This window comes from Ylistrum balloti, unplaced genomic scaffold, assembly GCF_031769215.1.
Source record: "Ylistrum balloti isolate Yb309-2 unplaced genomic scaffold, AGI_CSIRO_Ybal_v1 Utg370676, whole genome shotgun sequence".
NCBI lineage: Eukaryota > Metazoa > Mollusca > Bivalvia > Pectinida > Pectinidae > Ylistrum > Ylistrum balloti.
The window spans coordinates 385,308-401,417 of NW_026782408.1; the positions used below are offsets into that span (position 1 = coordinate 385,308).

At 35.5% G+C, this 16,110-nt stretch overlaps 1 protein-coding gene across 3 annotated transcripts in view; it reads right to left on the reverse strand.

Annotated features, from left to right (window-relative positions):
• LOC132557470 (peripheral plasma membrane protein CASK-like) overlaps window positions 1-9,621 on the reverse strand; it is a 261,926-nt gene extending 252,305 nt beyond the window's left edge. For all 3 annotated transcript variants that reach the window (XM_060221959.1, XM_060221960.1, XM_060221958.1), the window contains exon 1: window positions 9,528-9,621. The gene's annotated coding sequence lies outside the window, so the exon portion shown is untranslated. The remainder of the gene's footprint in view (window positions 1-9,527) is intronic.
• Between the last annotated feature and the right edge of the window lie 6,489 nt (window positions 9,622-16,110).

The following is a 16,110-nucleotide window of genomic DNA, read 5'->3' on the forward strand; positions in this document are numbered from 1 at the left end:
CTCAGTACCTTAACAAGGTCTGTATACAGTAGTACAGTGGTGGGGCTCTCTACCTTAACAAGGTCTGTATAGGATATAAAAAATGTGATTTTCATGGTGAATAATTTTCCTTAATATTTTGCCAGAATCCTTAATTAAGTCACACTTTCTCTGGATCAATGTTGGGAATTATATAATGAAGTTTTTCTGTATGTCTATACAGTAATGTACATCAACACAAGCATGATGAGCTTGGAGCCATTGAATGACATGTCACAGAAAAGCATTGATCTGTTCTTTACAATGCTAATTCACGAACAGTTAATGTCTTGCATGACTTGATTCGCTCATCAAACCAATTGATATCATAAAAACAGAAGAGAATGTGTGAAAGCAAGATGACATTTAAATAAAGGAAGTTCATGAAAGCCCAGCATTACCATACACACTGAAAACTGGCCGTAGTTATGCATACCCATCGGTATTTTGACTGGTAATGTTGACGGCCTCAGAAACAGGGAAACTGATGACCACATCCATAGGCTCTACAAACTGTATCTATTTGTAATTTGTTGCCTTCTGTGGAAAATCTAGGAAAGCTAAATTTGTCAATAATCTGTCCAAAATTGACTTTTAAACTTCACCATCTCCTTAATGCTAAACTTCAGTTTCCCAATGATGCCTAACTTCAGAATCCCCTTATTGTCTAAATTCAGAATCTCCTTGATGCCTAACTTCAGTATCCTCTAGTTGCCTAACTTCAGCATCCCCTTGATGCCTAACTTCTGCATCCCCTTGATGCCTAACTTCAGAATCCCCTTATTGTCTAACTTCAGAATCTCCTTGATGCCTAACTTCAGTATCCTCTAGTTGCCTAACTTCTGCATCCCCTTGATGCCTTACTTCAGCATCCCCTTGATGCCTAACTTCTGCATCCCCTTAATGCCTAACTTCTGCATCCCCCTGAGGTTTTAGTTCTGAATACATATATATCTATTTCAGATCCCATTCAACCCATCCCTGCTGTCGTAAAGTAAATACACATTAGACCCAAAAACAGCTTTGCCAACAAGATCCTTTAGGGTTTGTATCTTAAACGTCATTTGAACAAAAGGAAGTGTTGTGGAAACATTTTCTGACAGTTTGCCTCAAGGTTACTAAAAATAAACAAAATTGCAAAAAAAATGAAAAAAAGCAGAAAGAAAAAGAAAAATATCTAAATAAAATGGGTCAGGGGAACCAGGAGATAACACTGCTTTGGCCACAAATTTCAATGACGAGATTTGAAATATACCACTGTCATACCTTGTATAATGTGATAACAACTAGAAACACAGTCCTATGTATTTAGATCATATTCATGTGACCTCTGTAATACTGTAAAGGTCGTGATTTTTTATGGCTCAAATTTTCACAGTTTTAAAAGAGCCTTGTATCACACTGAATGTATATTTCAAAATAGTCATGAAATGTATGTGGGGTTCAACTTCTAATTTTATTTTAAGGCAAGCTGTTTTCTCTATCAATTGGGAAAGGGCCTTTTTTATGAAGAAAATTTATCATTTGGGAAGGAAATTATGCAGGAATAAACCATGTATTTTTTGGAAATTTAGAAATATTATGAAATAAATCAATTGTGCAACAGGGACCATATTCTATCACAGAGACAGCAGAAAGAGCCTTGTCAAGGTTCAGAACTTTTTCAAAATTTTATTCTAACCTTGAAAATGGTGAACAATACAAGCTTGACAGTATGCTGTGTTATTATAATGTACCAGTTATCAAAACAGTTTCTCTCTACATTGCAGAATATCGTCATAATCAGAACCTATCACATAATGTTCAGGTCCTTGAGATTTCTTAACATTAAGGTCTAGATCATCTTTATCTACCGTACATGAGGTGGGCTTATTAGAGTTAAAACAGTATTACAATCAATATCCAAAATACGTGTTACATAAAACACAAACATAATCCTATTTCTATGATTTGCCCTCACAATATCTATTCAATTAATAACCATATCTACACATCCTTGGCTACGTTTTAATTACATCTGTAGATTGGGTTTAATCTTGTCCCCAGTTTGGTATTGAAATGTGCCTGTACTGGCATCAGACAGCAAGATGCCCTGCGTTAGTCAAAGAAAGCCCCCTGAAGCCAGGTTATCCATGAACATTAATGAAATTCTACTGTAGGAATATATAAGGTCATGCAACTCTTCAGCAGAATTGTGGATGATCTCTGTTGGCAGTATTGTAGGTGAAAAAGAAAATCTTACAATGGATTCAATTTCACAAAATTGAATTTTTTCATTTTAGCAAGCCTAGTAAGACATGGGAAATGAAACTTCCAATACAATTCTGTTCCTCATTAAAATATCCCTTATTGTAAAATTTGTGAAAACATGTTTATCAAACTTATTCAAAATTTAAAATGGCATTAATTTTCGTTCATATCTTTTTTTTACTTTCAGATATGTAATTTGGCTTCTGAAATTATCAAATTTCAATGGTCAAGTGAATGTCCTGATATAATTAAGTTCTGACATCACTGTTGAAGTTGTAGCTGTTGACTGGATAGAACATTATGAGTTGAAATAAACTACACATAAGAGGGCTGCTTGATAAGTTGTGAACCTCATAATTAAGGTTTTGTCTTTAGGCAGACATATTGCATTATTTTCCAACATAATCCCCTTCAGTATCTATACACTTTTGCCAGCAATGTTTAAGGGCATCAATGCCATTTTAAAAAGTCCTACTCTCAGAATACTATCAGCAACCCAAAAAACAGAGGACATAACCTTTCCAGCTGATGGAACAGTCTTTGCCTTCTTTGGTGGGTGTGAACCAGGGTGCTTCCATTGTTAAGACTGTTGTTTGGCCTCTGGGGTGAAATGATGGATTCACATTTCATCCTTAGTCACAAACCTCCACAGAAAGTTAGCAAATTCTGTCTCTAAAAAGGTTCAGAGTAGCATGTGAAAATGTTCGTCTGGTGTGCTTTGGATCAACTGTCAGAGGTCTTGGTACTAAACAGGCTGAGAGCTGTCTCATTGCAAGATCTTCCATAAGAAAAAAACGTACTCTTTCCTGTGAAATCCCAACTGTACTGGTTGTATATCTCGCTTAACTTGCCTGTCAGCCATAACAATATCATTGACTTTATTGACCATTTCTGGGGTTGCAAAAGTGACATGCCTTCCAGGACAGGCATCATCCCCAGGGCTCTGTCTGCCAACAACTTTTCCATTGTAGCATATGAAGCTTTAAGGGGCATCATTCCCTAGTGTTGCTACCATATTGATATGGATACCCTTAGGTGCTAGAGCTTTCTTATGTAAATATTGAATCACTGCTCGTTCAGTGATTTTGTCCATTTTGCAAAAGTCATTTGCCTTGTTTACTTTAGAGTGCTACATGTTAGACACAAACTGAACAAATGACACCAGTCCTCGGGTACACAGCCTTACATAGTCAGGAAATAGTAGAGCTGAAAAAAGGACATCCTTGCTTAACTTCTTCCATACCAATTATCACTTAGCTCCTGTATCTATTGTGCCAACACATAAGAACAATAAAACATGAGGCCCAATAAGCCTGCATCACTCACCTAGTATTCAATGTTCATCAACAATAGAATCCATGTTCATCACTAATATAACTACAGGTACACCATTGGCATTCAAAGTTGGCACATCCAATCAATTATAACCAATTTCCACAATAAACAGCATCTAATACTCAACTCTAAACAGTGACATTTATGGCCTGGATTATGGGTACCAGTATATGTCATTTCAACTTCTCAGAATTTGACAGACTTTGACCTAGAAACGCCTTTCCACCAAATATCTGGCTTCTCAGACTTTTGGGCTACCCGAATTAGTCTTTTACAGGTTCCGACAATCTGACCCCTATGACTTGAAGATGGTTCAAGGTCATGTCTTTTTGCAACCTTTATCAAGCTACATCTCCGGGACCTTATTACCAGCAAAATGTCATGCTTCTGGGCTTTTTTGTAAGTCAAAAAAAGCTGTTTAAAAATTTTACAAATTTGACCCCTGTGAGACCCATGTGACTTTGAATGAATTTTGTAAGTCATTTTAAGCAATTAACAAATTCAACAATATTACCTTGAATATGAATCAAGGTCTTTTTTTTTTTTTTGCAAAATTTTCTTTATCCTAGGAACCTATCACCCAAAATCATGCTTTTACGCCTTTTCATTGGTCATCAGAAGTTGTTTACAGATTGTAACGAAGTTGACCCCTATGACCTCTATCAAGGGTCAAGGTCATTTCTTTTCACAAATCTGTTTGGCTTTATCATAGGAACCTATCAGTAAAAAAAAATACCATGATTCTGCATATTTTGGTTTGTCAGAAAAATTTTAACAACTTTGACCCATGTGACCTTGAATAAGAATCCTTCCCAAAAATTTATTGGGCTTCATCCCGGCAAACCTACCAGCCAAATACCATTATATTTGTTTCATTGGTCATTGAGAAAAAGTCATTTAAATGGAAAAGTTGATGCCAGATGGACAGATGGCCAGATGGAGGGATTGCCAGTTTCGAGCCAGGTGAGCTAAAAACCTTGTTTTGTAACATATGTGGGTTGGATTATTACCTGGCACAGAGGTATCACTAGATAACCATGGCAATACTGTTTTGACTACTTATCTGTTGTAATTGTAGCAGAGAGAAACCATCCATGTACAGGGCAACTAACTAAAGAATGCAAAATATTTCTTTTTTTTTTGAAAGATTTATTTTCTTAAATATGAATCTGAAACTTGACCCTGCTTTATATTACTGCGTCGTATCTAAGGAGAGGTTGTACAGCAGGATAAAACAGTCAGGATACCCTAACGCCATGGCCCCAGAGTGATAGCCAACGTAATGTCATCCTCTGAACCATGGAAGTAAGGCTCTTAACAAGGGAGGTAGGGCTCTACAGAGGAAGTTTGAAAAAGAAGGCTAAGGCTACAAACAATGGATGCAAGACTACAGGCAAGAAATTTAAGGTTCTAAACAAGGGAGGTAAGACTCTCAATAAGGGAGGCAAGGCTCATAAAAAGGGAAGAAGACTATAATCAAGGGCGAGAATTAAGTCTCTACACAAGGAAGGCAAGGATCTAAATAATGGAGGAAGGGTTCTTAAAAAGGGAGGTAAGGATCTTAGAAAGCCAAAACAAAGGAAGAGTTTCAATCAACAGGAATATTGAAAACCTTAATGCAAATTTCATTTTAAAAATTCTCATGAAATACTTGTGTTCAGACACCTGCAATAAGTAATTGTATGTATACAGCATTTGTTAAACCATCCACTAAATCTATGTCGTAATCTTTGAAAAGTTAAACATTGTAGCACTAAATATTATTGACACTGCGCAGTTTAATCCAGAAATGTAATTTTCTTTTAGATTTGTTTGAAAAGACAGCTGCGGCACCTGTCTCAAAAATGATATATTATACCATTTTGTTGGAACTGTCAGAGCAACACAATATTGTCTGATGTTTACAGCGTTTACTCTCGTCAGGAATTAGCATCCTTATACACTATAGACATCCCAGCCAACATATAAGGCTGGAGCCAGCTTATGTATATACAGACATCACACCGGTAATTACCCCTCACGATCAGTCACCATTAAATAAGTTACAAAACAGATGATAAAATTTTTCCTAAGCTTGGTACCAAAAATTTACTGCTATAGTGGGTATCTTGATTGACTCATTGGTCAGAATTATGCCTTAGACTGAATCCTAACAATCAACATCCTTCTCATTATTACAAGTCCTGTCTCTTTAGTCTCATCCATTAAAGAGAAATAGTTTACACCAGTTTTTCAAGATGGCTACCACGGTAGCCATCTTGAATGTTATACTGAATATAGACCTTGCAATATTTTATAGTGGTTTCTGGTATATTTTAGATTTTATCGCTATAGAATAATGAAAATGAACAAAATTGATGAATGTCAGATATGAGAGCCGATGGCATTAGCTTTTATCGTTTATTAGCTATCACCACACATGGGCTTATTATCAGATAAATTACATTTTATACTGATAGGTAGAACAGCAATAAAGTGAAAAGAACAAGTTAATTTGAATTTCAAATTACTAATTCACCACAAATTATCACAACGGTTTGAAGTTTTGAGTAGAGAATCACATAGTATTGCATGACCGACTCCAAACATCTAAGTGACTTTGACACTTCATTTGTTTTGTACCACAATGACATGCAATTGCCTCTTGTGCCTCTCTCTCAATTCAGAACCTGGTACATTTTATGTCCATGTTGAAATCAATGAATTCAATGCTGTTCTGATACACTGGCTTCATCTTAGTACACATTATCGACAAAGTGTTTATTCTAAAAAATCAAAACCAAAGCTGGATTACAATTGAGTGCTGACTAAGAAAGAATCTCTTTACATCTATCAGCTCAGGAAATGCTCCAATGTATCTAGAAATCAGGACATACTGTCACCTGAGATGCTGGGCTGTGTGCAGCAGTAGTAGTACATAACGACAACATTTCAGAACATCGAAAAATGTTTTGTAAATCCTGTTTGATACATAGAATTTCTCTACAATTAATGTAAACCAGCATTTCATCGTAGTGAATCGTTGATACTGTTGTAAGTTTCTAATACGAGAAAACTTATTTTTGTAACAGGAATGCAAAATGTTCAGCCAGACTGGGGTTCGAACCCGGGACCCTCCAAACTCCAAATTGAGCTAGGTACCTGTTCACCATTGACCAACCCAGTACGTTTCAATATGTAGATGATATCAGAATACATTCTCTGGGAAAAAAACTAATACAATTTGAGGCCAAGAATAATATTATTTTGTTTCTCATTCTACTAACTTCACAAAGCATGACTATTATCTTTACAGGATTAATATTAAAATCTGTATTATTAGATTTCTTAAACACCATTTATCAAGAAAATCAAATGCTCATGAAAAAAAACCTGTTCTGAAAACCATGAAATTTGAGTCCCATAAAAAATAGCTGACTTTACAGTTCAATTCCTTTATACAACATATATTTATAGAAAGCTTAAATCCTTCCTTTAAAATAATCATATAAAAACAACTAGATCAATTTTTTCAAATATTTGGGAAATACTGAGAAGAAACACATTTTTTCTGTATTTGAACTAACAAGCCTATATATATACATGTAACATCAGTCAATGACTGCTTGTTGATAATGACTACAAGAGGTGGACTCTTGATTCAGATGACCCCAATATGTTTTATCTGAAATGTTGCTGACCCAATTAGCGATACTGAAACAGGTGTTATAGACCTGGGAGATAGAGACATTGTGTATTACAGCACTTAAATATAATTCTTACTTTAGAAATGATATCACACGTGTATATTGTACTGTGTTAAAATGCCAGATAATCAATCTTAACCTCCACTTAGCCTTTCTAGCTTCTCAAAGGTCACTTGTTTGAACCCAAATGAGAAAAAGATTATCTTTGTCTTTCTGCACTGTATTATACATATAATGCTGATTTTCATTCATGCAAAGAGAAAGAAATATGCTGATCTAGATCTTGGTCCTGAACCAAACATATGCAACCTTGCTACTTAAAAAGATACACAAATGTAGTTGGAAACAAATTCCACAAACTTAACATATTTAACAGATGCACAGACAACACTGGTAACAGCAGGGTTTTTTTCACTAGTCTGGGATCACTGGATGAGGAATTTTTGCTTCGTTTTGGGAAGAAATTTGTTGAATTTTGAAGAAAACTTTTAGTAGATAGCAATTTTTGGGAATTTTTTCTCAATAGAAAATACTTTCAAATTGGGAATGGGTCTCCATAATAGGCAACAAAAGGCCTTGATCTGGCAGTAGTTCCTTATCACCAGGTGTATGTCAGATGCTAACACAAACCTGGTACTGATAGCCATGATATTCATTACCGTTAGTGTTTTGTTTTGTGAGTAGAATTTCAACTGTGGGTGCCCAAGATTTCAAGCAAAATTTTAACCTGTCACTTGAAATAAATATGTATTCTAAACTTTGAGAAATGCAACTCTTCTAAAACAATCTGGGTGGGGGAGGTGGGGGTATAAACATGAAGAAAGATATAAAATCATGATACTATTTGTTTGTTAAAAAACAGGGCAAATAAAATACACATTCCTGTCCTGTGCCTCAGCTAGGAATCGAACTCACATCTCCAACGTTATAGTCAACCAGCTCTACTAACTGAGCCAAAGAAGCATGCGCTGTCAGCTGAGTAGGACCATATTTAACATTAAGTCACCTATATACAATTCACACCAATCCACTCCATTTTTTTGCCAAGTTTATTGGCCCATGAACAACCAGGATCTTTGAGGCATGGTTTCCAGTTAGTAACTTGTGATTACCTCACTGAACAGAATATGGGAGGTCTGTCGCATGTCATCCACAGAAAAAAGGGTAAAGTGTCATGTTCAAAAACACAACCATGGTATCACAGACCAGACTTTTTACATTTATGCATACTTTTGGCTAGGTGAATTTCTCAACATTTAAAATTTAGTTTTAAAGTGACAGAGCCCAATAATCAATATTTGTCTTCTTAACATTTTATCAGTAGTTTTGGTCCCCTCCAAGATTGTCTTGATTTTTTCCTAAGTCTTTGTCAATTAATTTCAATTCAATAACAGACTTAGATTTCCTGAAGGATTGGCAGATAAAATGACTTGTCGTGCATTAAAATATTTTGTCAAAAAGAAAGTGTTAACAGATGTAAGAATAACATATTAATTTATCCACAGGCATTTGATACGTCCCTGGTTTAACTTAAAATGTGTATTTCTTAATTAAGTAGATGAGCAAATGGAATACATCAAATATTTACTTAATGTAACAATAATCATAAACAAATCAAAACCATGTGTCAGCAGAGAAGTGAAACAGGTAGATATTTTCTTGTCTAATATGTGTTTGTATGACGTTTGTAGAAAGCTGACTTGACAAAATTGATTATACATACAGTATGCAGTACAGTAAAGCTGGATATTTGTAAACATAACATGTGTTTGTCTTTTTTTAGTTTATTTTACAATTTGACATGCACCCATCAAAAACATTAAGTACCAGCAACATAATAGGCCTATGGAATTCTCTGGTAGAACAGACACTTGTTTTACTAAAAGATCCGACCAATAGAACGATGTGTACAATGTACACATGCTGACACCTGCAGCCGTACTGCACGCGCACCGGTTACCCCCATGGTACACGTGAAACATGACACACTGTCACTGTCATTCAATTTAAATCTACATCGATTTTCTGAATGAACTGCTCACTTACTATAACAAATTATGAATTGTCGACAACAACGGGTTAAGTTTCTGTCCTCGGGAGGGTAGCTACACACGTACTGGACCGTGACACAACTTAGATGGTATCATAATCACAGGGCTAACAATTTCATCCCAATGTCTCCAGAAGACTGCCCGATAGGCCTTCGCATGCAGTCTGCATCAAAGCACATTCACTTACCTTTCACAATATCACAAGACGTTCCCTGACACACACGTCGACTTTCCAACTCCTCAATTTCCCTTTCACTGCTTCCTGGTAAACACAAACACTATAAGTTCCTCTCTCAACGTCCAACCAAGTAAGTTTCCGCCATAGCGGAAATGTACCGTGTTAGTTGTGTATTGTGGGAATTAACAATGACGATTGGGGGTCATCTCAAAAACCATTACAGATAACCCAATTATAAGTAACGGTAAGAGTTCTTGTTCTGGTTCATTAACCGTCACACCTGAAGGACATTTCATTAACCATGCACTATTATGTAATCTATGTTATAATTTTATTTTCTCTTTTATTTAAAATTCAGTTTTTTTTATATGAAATAGCTTTGAAAATGAAATATGTTGGACTCATGACGCTTTTAAAGCAAGGTTTTTTTAAATTGACTGAAGGTAACTTTAAATGTATATTACAATAAATAACTGAAACATACATAAACACAAATGTACTTACTTGTTCCGTTCGTATATGCGTGTATACAAAGTGGTGTTACCTGTGTTCATAAGAACTCCATATATGGAGTCTAACTGCGACTTCCAGTAAAATCGCTAAGTGGGTCTCGTCATAAACAGATATATATATATAATTCTCTCTTTTCAAGAAAAAAAACTATGTGCACAATAGAAGACACTACATTTATTGTATTTGAACTTTGTTTAACCTTTGTTTATGAATTGAGATCACTCCATAGTTAAAAACGAAGATAAATAGAAAATTTTGCTTTGAAATATATACATATATATATGTCGAGGCCCCCATGGTCTCTGAGAGCGAGCCGTAAGTCTGTGGATTTAGAAACACCAGGGTGACTTCACACTTTCAACGGTATAATTCTGAATATTCATAAAATTAACCTTATAGCGATTCCTGATTATCAATTAATACGAAAGAAATAATTCCGAATGGTTCAAACTTTTTTTCTATAAGACCACACCGTACTTCACATAAATAGACGTAAATTCTAGATTTCATTAGAAATTTACAAGACATACTTAGCATAATGACACCCACGGAAAATAGAAAACGTCGTTGTTTTGTTTAGAATGTGTACTTTTTATTTGAGTATGTTTTTCTAAAAATAACTCATACGAAGGAACGTTTGTATCTAACGGTTTGAAATATTTCAGGAGTGTTTGGTCGGAAGCTGTTAATTCCAGTAGATTTTTGTTTCCGTAGACATGTTCAGGAATCAAGGATACATATGGATGTTCCACTTAAGGAGAATGGAATTTTCACATTGATTCAGGGAATTTCAGAAAATGTTGTCCTTGGTGTATTTTTATTTTAGTGTCTTCTAGGCTGCTACTGTTGTTGTTTTGTATTAAATTGATCAGAGTCGCTATTTCAATCGGGTAATTTAGGGTTTGTGTGTGTTGGATAATGAACGAGGTACAATCATGACAATAGTATCCGCCATATTCGTCCTTGCTTCCATCCTCATTACTGGTACTAAATACTACCGATAAATTATTTGTTTAGATTTTCTCACGCAGAAAAAAAATGTCACGAATGATATCGTTTTATTCAAGAATAACGTACAACATTTCTTCTTTGTATAAATATGAATAAATCAAATATATATAATGATTATCAATCATTCACTAATATCAATTGAGATAAATTCAAACTAATGTTACGTTTAACGCCCAAATATCTAAATCGCGCTTCAGAATTTGATAAGTTATTAATTAAAAATCATACATAAAGAAAATATGCTCACTGCAGTTATGAATTATGAAAAATGGGAGATCTTCACTGACAATAAGTATAAGCGTTATGGGAAGGAGTAATAAAAAAAAAAATATTGCCCCGGCCGGGGTTCGAACTAGCAACCCTTCGGTCTTTTGCCAGACACTCTACCGCTAAAGGGGAAATTCCCACAAGGAAATCGACACGTACTCTCAAACTCTACACTACTCCCTCCTTCACAAAGTCTTCGACCCCGAAGACAACAAACAACCCGTGTTCTCATAAGTTCCAAGGGAGCATTTCAATTCCATATAGCTTCAACCCTTGGGGTGTCAACGGGTTCGAACTAGCGACCCTTCAGTTAGTAGCCGGGCACTCTATTGCTCGAGTAAATGGAAACTCCCACTAGCCAAGGCTAGTAAGGCGACTTGTACACTCAACTTTTATATAAGTAATATAGATAATGAATATATGAAATGACTTTTGACTAAGTATAGAGTTTTGTGAACATCTGTCTTTTTTCTTTTTCTCTTGTCTTTTATAACACAAGAATTAGAAGTGATGTAGAATTTTTTTTCCTGCTCGAAACTAGTTTTCAAAAAATACAGAAATTTAATTTGAATGACCGTATAATTGATTAGTAATGCAAATTCGAAACTTGGAAATAGATATCACAAGACACTAGCTTCCTTTCCATGATAACTTAACTGGTATATATTGTGATACGTCTATAAATTTCGCGCACTTATCATTAGGATGTAATAAATATGCTTGCTCTCCACATTGCGTAATCAAATCTCGAAGCGACTAAAGAGGTATGGCGCAGAACGACACGTGAAAACCTATATCAGTTAGTTGCATTCGTAATGTCTAAATACACTGTGACTGACCCCAGGTCCACGTGATGTCGGGGAGTTCTGTTAAAAAGTTTGGGATATCCGTGGTATGCTACAAGTACATTGTACCTGTTGAAATCTGAAACAGACACACAACTAAAAGTGCATATATGTATGAGTAACTCACCCGCCGCTTTGGTAAAGCTCACAAGTGAATAGTCCCTCTCAATACACATTTTGAATTAGATACAGCAGAACGAGATAAAAACTAAAATGAATCAATCTGCGTCTCACAGCTTTATCTCTTTCCTTCTTCCAGTTTTTACTGTCTTATTCTAATCTTAAAGCTGCTGTGAGAGCATTAAAACACAAATTAAAAAACAACAAATTTTTTTGCACGAACTTTGTGCTTGTTTAAACGGGAGTCCAATGCATTTGATAAGCATTGTGTATACTGCAAAAAAGGCATTGTTTATATCCCCTATAAAATAACCATGAATGTGTCTTATGAAAACATGTTCGAACATCTTACCTGACGATGATAACAACGATCGATATCGGTTGTTATCAGAGGAGATTGCCTGTCACTGTTTCCACACATGTAAATCTATTTATATCAGACGAAACTTAAAGTTTAGTCTATTTTTAACGATGTAGAGTGACGTGGGGCATGTAATGACTTTTACCATCCTTTTCACACGCATTTCCTAATCTCAAGGTTTTAATTAAAATGCCTGAATCGACACAGAATAGTTTATTTATTTATTTATTTATTTATTTATTTATTTTATTTATTCATTCATTCATTCATTCATTCATTCATTCATTCATTCATTTTCATTCATTCATTCATGTTTTTATTTATTTATTTATCAGTTGTAAAGTAGGGATATCTATGTGTCGTTCCACAGAGACATTTTTTAAACTTATAGTTGGATATTTACACTCACTCTTATATCTGTTTATAAACAATGCCGGTAATGAGAGAATTGTTCACTCATTCCATAATTGTACACAAGTTTAAAACAATAAACAAAACGTTGGTGGCGGTTGATGTTGCTTGTGTATCAATTTTAAGAAATCGATAAATAAAAGCCTTATGTCGCGTCGTCGTAAAAAATCCACATGGAATATTTTTCTTGGTTTTGACATATGTTGTCGGTGTTTTGGACGCTATCTAATAATCTGATCAAATCCGAATCTTTGAATCCTGTTATCGATTTCCCAGACTAGGGGGAAATTGCAGCTCCAGCCGTACACTGGTCAAATTTTGAATGAGCCTGTCCTGTTTTTATGACAGGAGACGACGGCAGCCCGTCGTCCATATTGGATCCGATCAGTGTAAGTACGGCAACATTGTATCACAGGGACTTGACACTATAATACAAATATATATGGACGGTGGATTGGGAATTCATGTCAAGTCCCTGTGTATGATATTGGTTTAAGAAGGAACAGAGTGTAACGGTAACATTGATATTCAAATTATTTGACGTTTGGAACAATGACGTCAGACAGTAGGTCATCTTGATTTTACTGACAACCTCTAGTTGATTGTATAAAAGACACAAAAGTGAATAGCACATTTAAACACAAATTTAGAGTTTGAGCCAGAGTGCAGTAGAGCCAAACAATTTATTAAACTGGACCATACAGCTGTTTCGTCTTTCTACGAATCGTCAGTGATGCCAAGGGCCTAAAGTTTGATGCCTCGGAGGCGATTGAGAAAATTCCACAGTGATCGATAGTAAAGTGAAAATCTACATGGTGGGTTGGGGGGGGTGCACCCATAATTCAATCAATTTCGTAATTTTCTTATGCCAGAATATTTAAAAATAATGTCAAGTACATATAAAATGAAAGTAATAGGCATACCTTGCTAGGTTTATTGAGGTCCGTAGGGAGAAAAATCAGAGAGGCAAATGTTCTGGGAAATTATTTTCAAAGCAGTATTGTGAAATCAAAGACAGTAATGTTTAACTTCGCTCTGCAGCACGTCTCAGTTTTATCTGTGATATCTAAGGAAAGTAGAATTAGGGTTCTTTAGTCAACTCGTCATCCGCAGTGTGATCATAAACGGCGTTGATTATGCCATAAAACCAAAGATGTGAACACCAAGGTCGACATCGTTGCCATCAATGTCAGTAATAAACGATACAGTTCCGTCTCTATGCACGAGAACAAGACACGCCCATATGATCGATTCATCCTCGTGATGACTTTTCACTCCACCTGTATTTTAGTCTGTCTACAGTTGTTACTGTAAATCTACCGAAAGTAAACTCTCGCGGGGTTGGCGGCAATGTTAGATTACAATCACAAATCCAGAGAGACTCCGAAGAGTGGGACCGTTGTGAAAATGCCGGAAAGTAAAGCTGTTGAGGGAAGAAAATGAGTGGAAATAATTAGTTCACAACATTTAACTGTTTTGAGACATATGCAGGTTATTAGAAAACTGTTTTATCATTCCATCGATGATTGATGTACAGCTGTCACGCTGTTGTAAACTATTAAAAAAATACACTGTCTGAACGTCAACCTTTGCCGGGGTTGCTAGACTTTGGCGTTTTATATTTGGGGAAATTCTGACTATCTTCTCCGTACAAGACAAAAGTATAATCGCGGATAAACAGTCAGAGCCCTTTGGACAATGCACGTGCAATAATACGGAAGTTTAAACGACTCCCATGGTCAATGACACAGTTTTATCAGAGCTCGGGGTGACCGCCATTTAACTATCTGTTGTCTATGGTTGTTGTGTGTTCTTTTGCCTTTTTAATATTTTTGTTATTTCGCTTATCATTTTTCGTCATCTCGTTTTGTCGCTGCTGAAAGACGATGTTAAACGGAGCGAAATGACGGGGCATTCGTAATTTGCAGCGAAATAACGATTTATCCAGCGTAGTTGGTCATCACCTACAATTTGACGACCGGCTTGAAATAAGAGGACATAATCTTTATTTATTTATGGGATTCATGTTGGCCTACTGGCAGCCATCTTAGTTTCCAACATCAAAAATTTCAAACGACACTGTTATCGCCTCAGGAGGCTATTACGTCTTGGTTCAATATTGTGCACTGTTTCATTATGTCGAATTGAATTTACCAATAAAAAAGTGCATAGTTTCAATCTAAATTTGTACTTTACAAAACCAGACTTGAACGACCTGTGAAGATTCTGACAAACCAATTACAGCTGCCAGTCAGCCATCTTGAATCCGATCAGATGATTAAAAGCGTGGTTTTCATGTAGATAGAGTCATTTGCTAACCCCTTGAGCTTAATGCACATCCGTACAATATATTCGAGAGAACCCGCTTACAAAATTATCCAAATAAAAGCAAATGTATTCCTGTATTCCAGTTGTAGAAATAGAATTCGCCCGCATGATGTGTTTAGTCCTTTACATCACAGATAACAAGAAATTAGAAACAAAGATGCAGGTACGGAGTGTATATTGTAATGTATATCACCGCTAACAACAGCATATTTTCATGAATATTTGAAATATATATATAACAATTCATGTGATAAACAGAATCTTACATTTGATTCCGTTTTATATCAGGACTATGAAATTCGTCAAGATATTTTTTACCTCGCAAACTTTAAGGTCCTTTATAATTCTTTGCGCTTCTGCCATTTCATTTACCATTAAATAAACCTAAATTGTATACATTGTAACTTCAATCGTTGAAATGAAATAAATAACCAAACAAACATGCAATCAAAGCCTGTATTATCTTTCTTCTCGTGTATGTTTGTTTTTGCATGATGAATAGAAAAATGGAAAATTTGAAAAATAATGAGAATTATTATGCAAAGGTTACTTGATAAGTCCTGAGCGTTTTATCATAGAACTTCAGGAAGGCTATGTTTCTATACCTATATATAGCTGTAAACACTTTAAAAAATGTCAATACACCATAATAGGAAGGTTGGAAAATCTCAAAGTACCCCACCAAGCAATATCAGTCTACATTCAACGTTTAAATTACCAAACGGTCTTGGTGTTA